Raw genomic sequence first — 13,100 nt, 5'->3', positions numbered from 1 at the left:
TCACTGAGCTACACCCTGAGCCCCTCACCCCAATCACTGAGCTACACCCTGAGCCCCTCACCCCAATCACTGATCTACACCCTGAGCCCCTCACCCCAATCACTGAGCTACACCCTGAGCCCCTCACCCCAATCACTGAGCTACACCCTGAGCCCCAATCACTGAGCTACACCCTGAGCCACAATCACTGAGCTACACCCTGAACCTCTCACCCCAATCACTGAGCTACACCCTGAGCCCCTCACCCCAATCACTGAGCTACACCCTGAGCCCCTCACCCCAATCCCTGAGCTACACCCTGAGCCCCTCACCCCAATCACTGAGCTACACCCTGAGCCCCTCACCCCAATCACTGAGCTACACCCTGAGCCCCTCACCCCAACCACTGGGCAACATCCTGAGCACCTCACCCCAATCACTGAGCTACACCCTGAGCCCCTCACCCCAATCACTGGGCAACATCCTGACACCCTGAGCCCCTCACCCCAATCACTGAGCAACACCCTGAGCCCCTCACCCCAATCACTGAGCTACACCCTGAGCCCCTCACCCCAATCACTGAGCTACACCCTGAGCTCCTCACCACAATCACTGATATCTAGCCCTGTCAATCAGTAGGAGGGGTGTGTGTGCAGAGGACAGGGGTGTTAGTAAAGTAGTGCTCCAACGATTCAGACCCGCCCCTCCCCCCCAGGTGCTCCAATGTGTTAATTTGCATATGAATAAAAAAAACACAGATTTCTCTGCAGCTGTTTAACATACAAACAAAAGAAAGGTAATGTTTTAATCAGGATGCAGCGCTGCAGTTACTAGTCCTGTCCACTACACAATGGACGGAGCTGTGGAGTTCTGGCACAGGAGCTACTCTGAATAAACACCAAAAAACAAGGATGCTATTTTTATAAAAATAATTAATTTTATTAAATTACATAGAACAATAAATATCGGTGTTAGTCAAAAGGGATAGGACATGAAGAAACAAGGCTCTAGAATAGGGCTCAACAATGCGGAGAATCGCACTTGAGGGAAATTGCACCCTGAGCAGCCACAGTTACAAAAGTGTTAAAGAGTCAGATGACAATAGAATGAGTAATAGGTAGTGATGACAATGCCATATCCCCACAAACATTTTACATGACCATCCAAACTATCCTGGCATCCTCCTCATTGAAACACAGGTTGGTAGTAAGACTGTGTGAGATTGTGGATAAACTCTGCCTGTAAATGTTTATGTTTAAATTGTATTGAAGCTGTCATTTGGCATTCCGGGCACTAGAGGCCACTGTTTTGCAGCACAGTCAGCACACTCTGGAATCTGCATATGCAAAGCAGATGATGACTCATGCTAGCTGCTTCTGAAAACCAGGAAGTGCTGATTTGACATGGTGGAAGCAATGTTCTTTGAGAGACTGAATCCGATTCCATCCTGGCTTGCGGATGTCCGGGAGTGAATGGACACGCAGAGGAAGGAGATTAGCTGTTGTTCCCTTACTGGATCCGGCTCTTTGAAAGAGAGATTTCTCTAGAAAGACAGTGTACAGTGTGTGGGCAGAAGTCTTATTATCAAGCAAGGCCGCACGGTTGCTGAGAGGTTGGTGGCCATCCCGGATAAGCGGCATCCTCGGGCCCAGAACGGACGCAGGTCAGTACACCTGGTTACTGATTGTATTCTACTGTGTGGCGCCTGAAGTAACAGAGACTAGCCTAGGCCTTATAGTAGTTAGATAGTTAGGGTTATATGTTTTACTAGGCCTTACTGTACTGGACTGCGGCGCAGTATTTGACTTGCAGGCTCTGCTGCGTCTGCCACCGGCTAGGTGTGTCCTCTTTAGCGGCACGACTTGCAGGCTCTGCTGTGTGCGCCATCGGGCTAGGCCTGTCCCTCGGACAGGGACGATGACTGTGGGCCTGGGGTATAACTTAGTCTGTACAGGGAGTGCAGAATTATTAGGCAAGTTGTATTTTTGAGGATTAATTTTATTATTGAACAACAACCATGTTCTCAATTAACCCAAAAAACTCATTAATATCAAAGCTGAATATTTTTGAAAGTAGTTTTTAGTTTGTTTTTAGTTTTAGCTATTTTAGGGGGATATCTGTGTGTGCAGGTGACTATTACTGTGCATAATTATTAGGCAACTTAACAAAAAACAAATATATACCCATTTCAATTATTTATTTTTACCAGTGAAACCAATATAACATCTCAACATTCACAAATATACATTTCTGACATTCAAAAACAAAACAAAAACAAATCAGTGACCAATATAGCCACCTTTCTTTGGAAGGACACTCAAAAGCCTGCCATCCATGGATTCTGTCAGTGTTTTGATCTGTTCACCATCAACATTGTGTGCAGCAGCAACCACAGCCTCCCAGACACTGTTCAGAGAGGTGTACTGTTTTCCCTCCTTGTAAATCTCACATTTGATGATAGACCACAGGTTCTCAATGGGGTTCAGATCAGGTGAACAAGGAGGCCATGTCATTAGATTTTCTTCTTTTATACCCTTTCTTGCCTGCCACGCTGTGGAGTACTTGGACGTGTGTGATGGAGCATTGTCCTGCATGAAAATCATGTTTTTCTTGAAGGATGCAGACTTCTTCCTGTACCACTGCTTGAAGAAGGTGTCTTCCAGAAACTGGCAGTAGGACTGGGAGTTGAGCTTGACTCCATCCTCAACCCGAAAAGGCCCCACAAGCTCATCTTTGATGATACCAGCCCAAACCAGTACTCCACCTCCACCTTGCTGGCGTCTGAGTCGGACTGGAGCTCTCTGCCCTTTACAAATCCAGCCACGGGCCCATCCATCTGGCCCATCAAGACTCACTCTCATTTCATCAGTCCATAAAACCTTAGAAAAATCAGTCTTGAGATATTTCTTGGCCCAGTCTTGACGTTTCAGCTTGTGTGTCTTGTTCAGTGGTGGTCGTCTTTCAGCCTTTCTTACCTTGGCCATGTCTCTGAGTATTGCACACCTTGTGCTTTTGGGCACTCCAGTGATGTTGCAGCTCTGAAATATGGCCAAACTGGTGGCAAGTGGCATCTTGGCAGCTGCACGCTTGACTTTTCTCAGTTCATGGGCAGTTATTTTGCGCCTTGGTTTTTCCACACGCTTCTTGCGACCCTGTTGACTATTTTGAATGAAACGCTTGATTGTTCGATGATCACGCTTCAGAAGCTTTGCAATTTTAAGAGTGCTGCATCCCTCTGCAAGATATCTCACTATTTTTGACTTTTCTGAGCCTGTCAAGTCCTTCTTTTGACCCATTTTGCCAAAGGAAAGGAAGTTGCCTAATAATTATGCACACTTGATATAGGGTGTTGATGTCATTAGACCACACCCCTTCTCATTACAGAGATGCACATCACCTAATATGCTTAATTGGTAGTAGGCTTTCGAGCCTATACAGCTTGGAGTAAGACAACATGCATAAAGAGGATGATGTGGTCAAAATACTCATTTGCCTAATAATTCTGCACGCAGTGTATACTTATATTGTTGTGTTTTCACTATTGTTAAAGTAAAGTTTCTGTTCTTGCATATATAGCTGGTGTCAGTGTCGCTTTTCTTGTCTGTGACTTCGCTGTATCCTGGGAAGCCCACCCCGGTACACGGCTTACAACTTGGCGTAGTCGGCAGGATACAGCGACCGTTATGGATGGGAACGCGGCGGGAGATCGTCCCCCGGCACCATTGGTGCCGGATCAGGACCCAGCCCAGGGTGCACAGGTGCAAGTCCAGCTTGCCCCCAACAATATGGCTACCACAGTAGGATACATCTCTGTAGGGGCACTGCTGCATCATCTGCCAAAGTATGACGGTAGAAGCATGACATTGCAGGATTGGACTGAAAGGGTGCGAAGTTAAGCCCTCTGCGTGAAGAACGTGACTTGTATGCCAGCAGCCCCGTATTAGAAGCCGAGTTGGAAGGCCGAAAGGTCTGCTGCCTAGTTGATACAGGGTCAGAGTGTACCCTAATGCCTCTGGAGTTCTTCGAGAGGCACTTTTGGCATATGATGGAGCCCGAAGACGGGAGCGTCATCAGGCTGACGGCTGCCGATAATAGAGAGATGGATGTCCGAGGGATAGTCTGCGGGTCTGACTGTTTGGGCAAGACATCGGCAAGAAAGGGGTCGTGCTGGTGGACCATTCGTCCCGGAAAGGAATGGACGTGACCCTGGGCATGAATATACTGAGAGACCTAGACCATCAACTCTATGCCAAGGAAGGGCCGAAGTACTGTCAACGGGCCACCGCACACCGGCCTACCCAGAAGGACTTACAACAGATGGTGAGGAGCTGTAGCCTGCAAAAGAGTAACCTGTCCGGTCGGTCCTTTGGAGACGTGAGAGTGCTCCGGAGGACCCCGCTGAAGATCCCACCTCGACAAGAGCGAATATTGATGCTGCCAGTGGGGGCTGGATGACGATTGAATGGACTGGAGGTCCTAATCGAACCCGCTTATCAAGAAGAAACGCAGATTCGCCCACTGGTAGCCCGGGCCCTCGCCGTTGTGAAGGACGGATGTGTGCCTATACTCTGCTGTAATGTTGAGGACTGCGAGTTAACCGTCCCCTGAAAACACCCTGCTGGCCAAAGTTTATGTGTCCGAAGGGGGTATCGCTCGACGAAGGGGCTTCACGCTGCAGCTGGATAGGAGATCAGCCTGGACCTATGCCGTGGAGATCCATTCAAGGGAAACCCAGACAGCGGAGTGGAACGGTCGAGTGATCATGGCCATATGGGGGTGGACTGCAGAACCCTGACCCCGGGGGAACAAGATTTGTCTGGAATACACCCTCTGGGAATTTCAGGAGGCCTTCTCAAGACATGATGAGGACTTTGGGTGTGCTACTGCTATCGAACATGAAATCCCAACCGGCGATGCTGGGCCGATCAGGGAATGTTACCGGCAGATCCCACCTAAGATGTATCAGGAGGTGAAAGATATGGTGGCCAGCATGTTGGAGAACCGGGTGATCCAGGAGAGTCAAAGTCCGTGGGCTGCTTCGGTAGTCTTGGTGCGGAAGAAAGACGGGAGTCTCCAGTTCTGCGTGGATTATCGGAAGCTGAATGCTCACACCGTCCGGGATGCCTACCCCCTTCCACGGATTGAGGAGTCATTATCAGCCCTAAGCCAAGCAAAGTTCTTCTCAACTCTTGACCTGGCTAGTGGGTACTGGCAGGTGCCAGTGGCCAATAAGGACAAAGCCAAGACGGCCTTCATTCTACCTATGGGACTCTACGAGTTCAACCGGATGCCCTTCGGCCTCTCCAATGCTCCGGGGGACATTCCAGCGATTGATGGAACACTGTCTGGGGGACCTCAACTTCGAATCAGTATTGATATACCTGGATGACATAGTAGTGTTCGGGGCTTCCTTTGAAGATCACCTCCAGAAGCTGCGACAAGTCTTGGGACGGCTACGAGACCATGGGCTCAAGATCAAGCCCAAAAAATGCCAGCTGTTCCGACAGCAGATAGAGTACTTAGGACATGTGGTCACCCAGGAGGGGGTAAAACCGGCCCCCAGCAAGGTGGAGGCCGTTCAGAAGTGGCCCCGGCCAAGTACGCTACGGGAGGTACGGGCGTTCGTGGGACTGGCCGGCTACTACAGGAGGTTTATACTCAACTTCGCTCATCTGGTGGGCCCGTTGAACGAGTTGCTAAGAGGCACGGCTGGGGTGCCAAAGAAACGCCCCGTCGCCTGGGGGCCCCGACAACAAGAGACCTTTGAAGCGGTGAAAGAGGCGCTGACCAATGCGCGGATCCTGGCTTACGCGCGGTTTGATAACCCATTCCTGCTGTATACTGATGGAAGCCTACATGGTCTGGGGGCCGTATTGTCCCAAGTCCAGGATGGACGGGAGAGAGTCATTGCCTATGGGAGCCGGTCCCTAAGAGAGTCAGAACGCAACCCATATAACTATAGCTCCTTTAAACTGGAACTACTGGCACTGGTGTGGGCCATGACCGAAAGGGTTGCAGAATACCTGACTGGTGCAGAAGTGACCGTGATGACGGACAACAACCCGTTGGCACACCTGGAGAATGCCAAGCTCGGTGCACTCGAGCAAAGATGGTTGGCACGCCTCTCTAAGTACCAATACCGCATCAAGTTCCGGTCCAGTAGGACAGTCGACTCAGAGAGCCGATGAGGAGTTAGACGATACTGAAACTCCTGACCTTGGTCGCTTACCTCTGTTCCCGGATGTGGCACATTCAAGTGTGGTGGCGTCTGGAATGATGCTAGTGCTGGGGAAAACGTTGACTGATTGGGAGAGAGTCCAGGATAGTTGCCGGGATTTGTGGAAAGTGAAAGAATGGGTTCGGAGCAAGATCTGGCCTCGGCCACAAGAACGAGCCCGTCTGACCCCAGAGGGTCAGAAGTTGTTAAGGCAGTGGGACAAGCTGACAATTACCCAGGGCCTCCTGTGCCGGATCATATACTTACAGTCAGAGCTGCAGTACTGGCATCAGATTGTCATTCCCATGTCGTTGGGACCGGAGGCTGCCAGGGAAGCTCATGAAAAGGGAGCTCATTTTGGGAGCGACAAAACGTTCAAGTGGCTCCAACGGCTGGTATAATGTCCAGATCTGGCCAACATGGTGGCCGCTGCATGTCTCAAGTGTCGATCCTGTGGGTTGAGTAAGAGTACAGCGCACCTAGATCTTCTGATGATTGATTATGTACAGATTGGGTACTCTACCTCGGGACACTCGTACTGTCTAGTCATGACAGATCACTTTACCAAGTATGCGGTGGCTGTGCCCACCAGAGACCAAACCGCAGAGTCGGCCGCCAAAGCTGTCTGTAAACACTTTATACAGGTGTTCGGGTGTCCACGGAGGATACATTCTGACCAGGGAGCATGCTTTCAGGGTACTCTAATGAATGAACTGTACCAACTGTATGGAATTGAACGCTCCCGCACCACTCCGTATCACCCACAAGGAAACGGGGCCTGCGAACGCTTCAATCGCACCTTGCTTCAGATGCTGCGGACTCTGGAAGACAGTCAAAAAGCCCAGTGGCCCGCGTACCTACCTGAGTTGATGTGGGCCTATAACAACAGAGTACACAGTACCACCGGATACTCTCCACATATGCTCATGTTTGGACGAGCCGGACGGGAGATTGAAGATCTCCACATGCCTAACCCGATGGAGCCCCCACCGAGAAGTACCACCGCATGGGTGCAGGAGCACAGCCGCCGGCTGAGAGTGGTCCACAAGGTTGTGGGGGAGCGCCTGGGACAGGTGATACACCCTAACCCAAGACCAGTGCAGAAAGATGGGTATGTCCCGGGTGATGGTCAAAGCCAAACGGCCGTCTGGGAAGTTGGATGGACGGTGGGAGGCAGTTCCATACACGGTGAAGAGAAGGGTAGACCCCGCTATTCCAGTCTATAAGGTAGAGCCAGTAGGGACAGAGGGACCCTCACGGAACTTACACCGTAATATGTTGAAACGTTGCAATTTTGATGAGCCAGTGTGCGTGGAGGGGGTGCCTCCTCACGCTCCGAGTATGGAGGAAAGTCCCTCAGATGAGGAAGAGTAGGAATGGTGGGTTGTCCCTGCCCAGGTGTCCACCGAGGTTCCGGCTGTGACAGGTTTGCCACCCAGGTGCAATGCTGAACAGTCAACAGCTCCTCTCTTGTCAAATATGCCTGATGTCCCCAGTACTTCTGAAACCTTCAATCTGAGAAGGTCAGCGAGGCCCAATGCTGGTGTGCCTCCACAGCGCTATGCTCAAGAAGAGTTTGTATGGGGAGAGTTGCAGAGGACGACAACTTCGAGTGGGGTGGCATGTGAGATTGTGGCAGGGCCGGTGCAAGGATTTTTGCCGCCCTAGGCAAGATAAAAATTGCCCCCCTCCCCTTATCAGATGATCTGCCCATATCATGACATCACATATGTTCCACCCCTTTCTCAGCTTTTAAATTAAAAGAACTGCTATGTTTCCCTTACGGTTAATCCAGCTTCTTGTAGCTGTCTCTTTTTGCGGAACGGAATTGCGGACCCATACATTTCTATGCCAAGGAAGGGCCGAAGTACTGTCAACGGGCCACCGCACACCGGCCTACCCAGAAGGACTTACAACAGATGGTGAGGAGCTGTAGCCTGCAAAAGAGTAACCTGTCCGGTCGGTCCTTTGGAGACGTGAGAGTGCTCCGGAGGACCCCGCTGAAGATCCCACCTCGACAAGAGCGAATATTGATGCTGCCAGTGGGGGCTGGACGACGATTGAATGGACTGGAGGTCCTAATCGAACCCACTTATCAAGAAGAAACGCAGATTCGCCAACTGGTAGCCCGGGCCCTCGCCGTTGTGAAGGACGGATGTGTGCCTATACTCTGCTGTAATGTTGAGGACTGCGAGTTAACCGTCCCCGAAAACACCCTGCTGGCCAAAGTTTATGTGTCCGAAGGAAGTATCGCTCGACGAAGGGGCTTCACGCTGCAGCTGGATAGGAGATCAGCCTGGACCTATGCCGTGGAGATCCATTCAAGGGAAACCCAGACATCGGAGTGGAACGGTCGAGTGATCATGGCCCGTATGGGGGTGGACTGCAGAACCCTGACCCCAGGGGAACAAGATTTGCTGGAAGTCACCCTCTGGGAATTTCAGGAGGCCTTCTCAAGACATGATGAGGACTTTGGGTGTGCTACTGCTATCGAACATGAAATCCCAACCGGCGATGCTGGGCCGATCAGGGAACGTTACCGGCAGATCCCACCTAAGATGTATCAGGAGGTGAAAGATATGGTGGCCAGCATGTTGGAGAACCGGGTGATCCAGGAGAGTCAAAGTCCGTGGGCTGCTTCGGTAGTCTTGGTGCGGAAGAAAGACGGGAGTCTCCAGTTCTGCGTGGATTATCGGAAGCTGAATGCTCACACCGTCCGGGATGCCTACCCCCTTCCACGGATTGAGGAGTCATTATCAGCCCTAAGCCAAGCAAAGTTCTTCTCAACTCTTGACCTGGCTAGTGGGTACTGGCAGGTGCCAGTGGCCAATAAGGACAAAGCCAAGACGGCCTTCATTCTACCTATGGGACTCTACGAGTTCAACCGGATGCCCTTCGGCCTCTCCAATGCTCCAGGGGACATTCCAGCGATTGATGGAACACTGTCTGGGGGACCTCAACTTCGAATCAGTATTGATATACCTGGATGACATAGTAGTGTTCGGGGCTTCCTTTGAAGATCACCTCCAGAAGCTGCGACAAGTCTTGGGACAGCTACGAGACCATGGGCTCAGAGTATGGGTGGCATGTGAGATTGTGGCAGGGCCGGTGCAAGGATTTTTGCCGCCCTAGGCAAGATAAGAAATTGCCCCCCTCCCCTTATCAGATGATCTGCCCATATCATGACTTCACATATGTTCCACCCCTTTCTCAGCTTTTAAATTAAAAGAACTGCTATGTTTCCCTTACGGTTAATCCAGCTTCTTGTAGCTGTCTCTTTTTGCGGAACGGAATTGCGGACCCATACATTTCTATGTATCCGCAATTCCGATCCTGAAAAAAATAGAACATGTCCTATTGGACAAGAATAGGCATATTCTCTTAGTGCCGGCAATGTGTGGTCTGCAAAATGCGGAACGCAGATTGCCGCTGTCCGTGTTTTGTGGATCCGCAAAACACACACGGATGTGTGTATGGACCCTAAATATGAGGTAAATTATTTTCCAATGTAGTATTAATAATTAAACAATTAAATAATAAACATATTGCATTGTCTACTTACCACCAGGACAATAAGATGATCTGGTCTCTGGCTGCAGTCTGGCTCTTGGTCTGGCTCTGGGGACTCCCTTGTCACTCTCTCCTCCCCCCCTCCCTCCCTTGTCACTCTCTCCTCCCCCCTCCCTCCCTTGTCACTCTCCCCCCCCCCTCCCTTGTTACTCTCTCCCCCATCCTCCCTTGTCACTCTCTCCTCCCCCCCTCCTCCCTTGTCACTCTCTCCTCCCCCTCCCTCCCTTGTCACTCTCTCCTCCCCCCTCCCTCCCTTGTCACTCTCTCCTCCCCCCTCCCCCCCTCCCTTGTCACTCTCTTCTCCCCCCTCCCTCCCTTGTCACTCTCTTCCCCCCCCTCCTTTGTCACTCCCCCCCTACCTCCCTTGTCACTCCCCCCCCCCACCTCCCTTGTCACTCTCCCCCCCCCCCCACCTCCCTTGTCACTCTCGACCCCCCTCCCTCCCTTGTCACTCTCTTCCCCCCCTCCCTCCCTTGTCTCTCTCTTCCCTCCCTTGTCTCTCTCTTCCCTCCCTTGTCACTCTCTTCCCCCCCTCCCTCCCTTGTCACTCTCTTGCCCCCCTTCCTCCCTTGTCACTCTCTCCCCCCCTCCCTTCCTCCCTTGTCACTCTCTACCCCCCTCCCTTCCTCCCTTGTCACTCTCTACCCCCCTCCCTTGTCACTCTCTTCCCCCCTCCCTTGTCACTCTCTTGCCCCCCTTCCTCCCTTGTCACTCTCTCCCCCCCTCCCTTCCTCCCTTGTCACTCTCTTCCCCCCCTCCCTTGTCACTCTCTCCCCCCCTCCCTCCTTTGTCACTCTCTCCCCCCTCCCTTATCACTCTCATTTTACCCCCTCCCCCTTGTCACTCTCATTTTACCCCCTCCCCCTTGTCACTCTCATTTTACCCCCTCCCCCTTGTCACTCTCATCATTTTACCCCCCCTTGTCACTCTCATTTTACCCCCCCCTTTACCCCCCCCCCCTTGTCACTCTCATTTTACCCCCCCCTCCCTCCCTTGTCACTCTCATTTTACCCCCCCCTCCCTCCCTTGTCACCTCTAGTGTAGCGTGGCTGAGCTCTGTTCGGTCGGCGGTACAGGAGCATTTGTTTCCTGTACCTGGCCAGACTGAAAGGAAGTGCACACTAAGTGAGCAGTTCCTGTCAGTCCAGCCGGGTACAGGAAACAAAAGCTCCTGTACCGCGGACTGAACAGAGCTCGGCCACGCTACATTACAAACAGCAGTAGCACAGAGCAGACACAGCAGGCGCAGGCAGGCTGCGCAGCACTGAGCCGCGGACTCCTGGCAGCGGCTTCGTTGAGCGAAGTGCGCATGCGCCGCCTGATGAACATGCGCACTTCACTCAACGAAGCCGCTGCCAGGAGTCCGCGGCGCATCAGGCTGAGCCTAGTGCGCAGGCGCCGGATCTAGCAGAGGGACGGGAGGATTGCGGAGGCGGGGCTGAGGTGAAGAAGGCGGCGCTGGGCACCAGACGGCGAGGGGTGCGGGCAGGCACCCTGGGTTAACGTAAAACCCCTTGGGCACCTTAGGTAGGTGAGTGACAGCTTATAAAAAACTGTTTTTTGGACTAATAGAGCCACAAGCAGGTTTAATAAGGGCAGTTTAGGATTCATGTTATTAGTACGGACCAGGCCATATGTTTAGCTTATAGGGCTCAAATCTCATGACAGAATCCCTTTAAATTGTATTGAAGCTGTCATTTGGCATTCCGGGCACTAGAGGCCACTGTTTTGCAGCACAGTCAGCACACTCTGGAATCTGCATATGCAAAGCAGATGATGACTCATGCTAGCTGCTTCTGAAAACCAGGAAGTGCTGATCTGATATGGTGGAAGCAATGTTCTTTGAGAGACTGAATCCGATTCCATCCTGGCTTGCGGATGTCCGGGAGTGAATGGACACGCAGAGGAAGGAGATTAGCTGTTGTCCCCTTACTGGATCCGGCTCTTTGAAAGAGAGATTTCTCTAGAAAGACAGTGTACAGCGTGTGGGCAGAAGTCTTATTATCAAGCAAGGCCGCACGGTTGCTGAAAGGTTGGTGGCCATCCCGGGTAAGCGGCATCCTTGGGCCCAGAACGGATGCAGGTCAGTACACCTGGTTACTGATTGTATTCTACTGTGTGGCGCCTGAAGTAACAGAGACAAGCTGTCACGGCTGTATGTGAGCAACAAGAGCATACACAGTAAATAGAGCTACTGACCGGACCCAGACTAGGGAGGATAAAGGGTGACCCCTGTCAGACCCTCAAAGCTCTCCCTATGCTGCTAAGCACATGCCCGGATCCAAATGGTGGAACGAGGCATGCCCGCGTACCTAAGACTGATGACCACTGTAACCCCTACAATAGTGGAAGGGGCACGGCCACCGGTGCCCTGCTCAGTATATGGACGGCCCCGGGGTCGCCTCGGATCCAGTCAGAAAACAAACAGAAACACTACAATGTCTGCACACTTAGCTGAAGGAGCTGCAGCAGCCGTGAAGACAGATCCAAAGACAGCTGGCAATATCCGGAGTACTTGCTGCAGCAGAACACAGGTCCAGTGAAATGATAGCCCACAAGGGAAGATACTCAAGCAAGAGATACAACTCAAATCAGAAATATAATCCGCTCCCTACAAAGGAGGAGGGGTGATTTAAAGGCAGAGAAATCAAACAGAGGAGGAACAGCTGGGAGGAAGGAAACAGAAAGTAAAGACCTCATCACAGGGGCGGAGAAACAGAGCAGTGAGAACTCCTCCAAGCTCTAGTAGTGACATCATCACAGGGGTGGAGAAACAGAGCTGTGAGAACGTCTCAAAGCTCTGGTAGTGACAGTACCCCCCCCCCCTCTACGGGTGGACTCCGGACACCCAGGACCCACCTTCTCAGGATGAGCCCTATGAAATGCCCTGATGAGGCGAGTGGCTTTAATGTCCGACACCGGAACCCACATCCTCTCTTCAGGACCATAACCCTTCCAATGAACGAGGTACTGAAGAGAACCGCGGACAATGCGAGAGTCCACAATTCTGGAAACCTCAAACTCCAGATTGCCATCAACCAAAATCGGAGGAGGAGGCAAAGAGGAGGGTACCGTGGGCTGGACATATGGTTTTAAGAGAGATCTGTGAAATACATTATGTATCTTCCAAACCCGTGGAAGATCAAGACGGAAGGCAACAGGATTGATGACTGACAAGATTTTATAAGGCCCAATAAACTTGGGACCCAATTTCCAGGAGGGAACCTTCAGTTTAATATTTCTTGTAGACAACCACACCAGATCACCCACATTCAGGTCCGGACCAGGCACACGTCTCTTATCAGCCACACGCTTATACTTCTCACTCATCTTT

The 13,100-nt window shown here is 51.6% G+C and overlaps 1 protein-coding gene across 1 annotated transcript in view; it reads right to left on the bottom strand.

Moving 5' to 3' along the window:
* Positions 1-13,100, bottom strand: part of LOC120994228 (aflatoxin B1 aldehyde reductase member 2-like) — a 99,681-nt gene that overhangs the window by 19,537 nt on the left and 67,044 nt on the right. The gene's annotated exons all lie outside the window — the stretch shown is intronic.

Source organism: Bufo bufo, chromosome 1 (genome assembly GCF_905171765.1).
Source record: "Bufo bufo chromosome 1, aBufBuf1.1, whole genome shotgun sequence".
Lineage (NCBI taxonomy): Eukaryota > Metazoa > Chordata > Amphibia > Anura > Bufonidae > Bufo > Bufo bufo.
The sequence above is the reverse complement of the archived record's forward strand: the minus strand, read 5'-3'. Positions and strand labels throughout refer to the sequence as shown.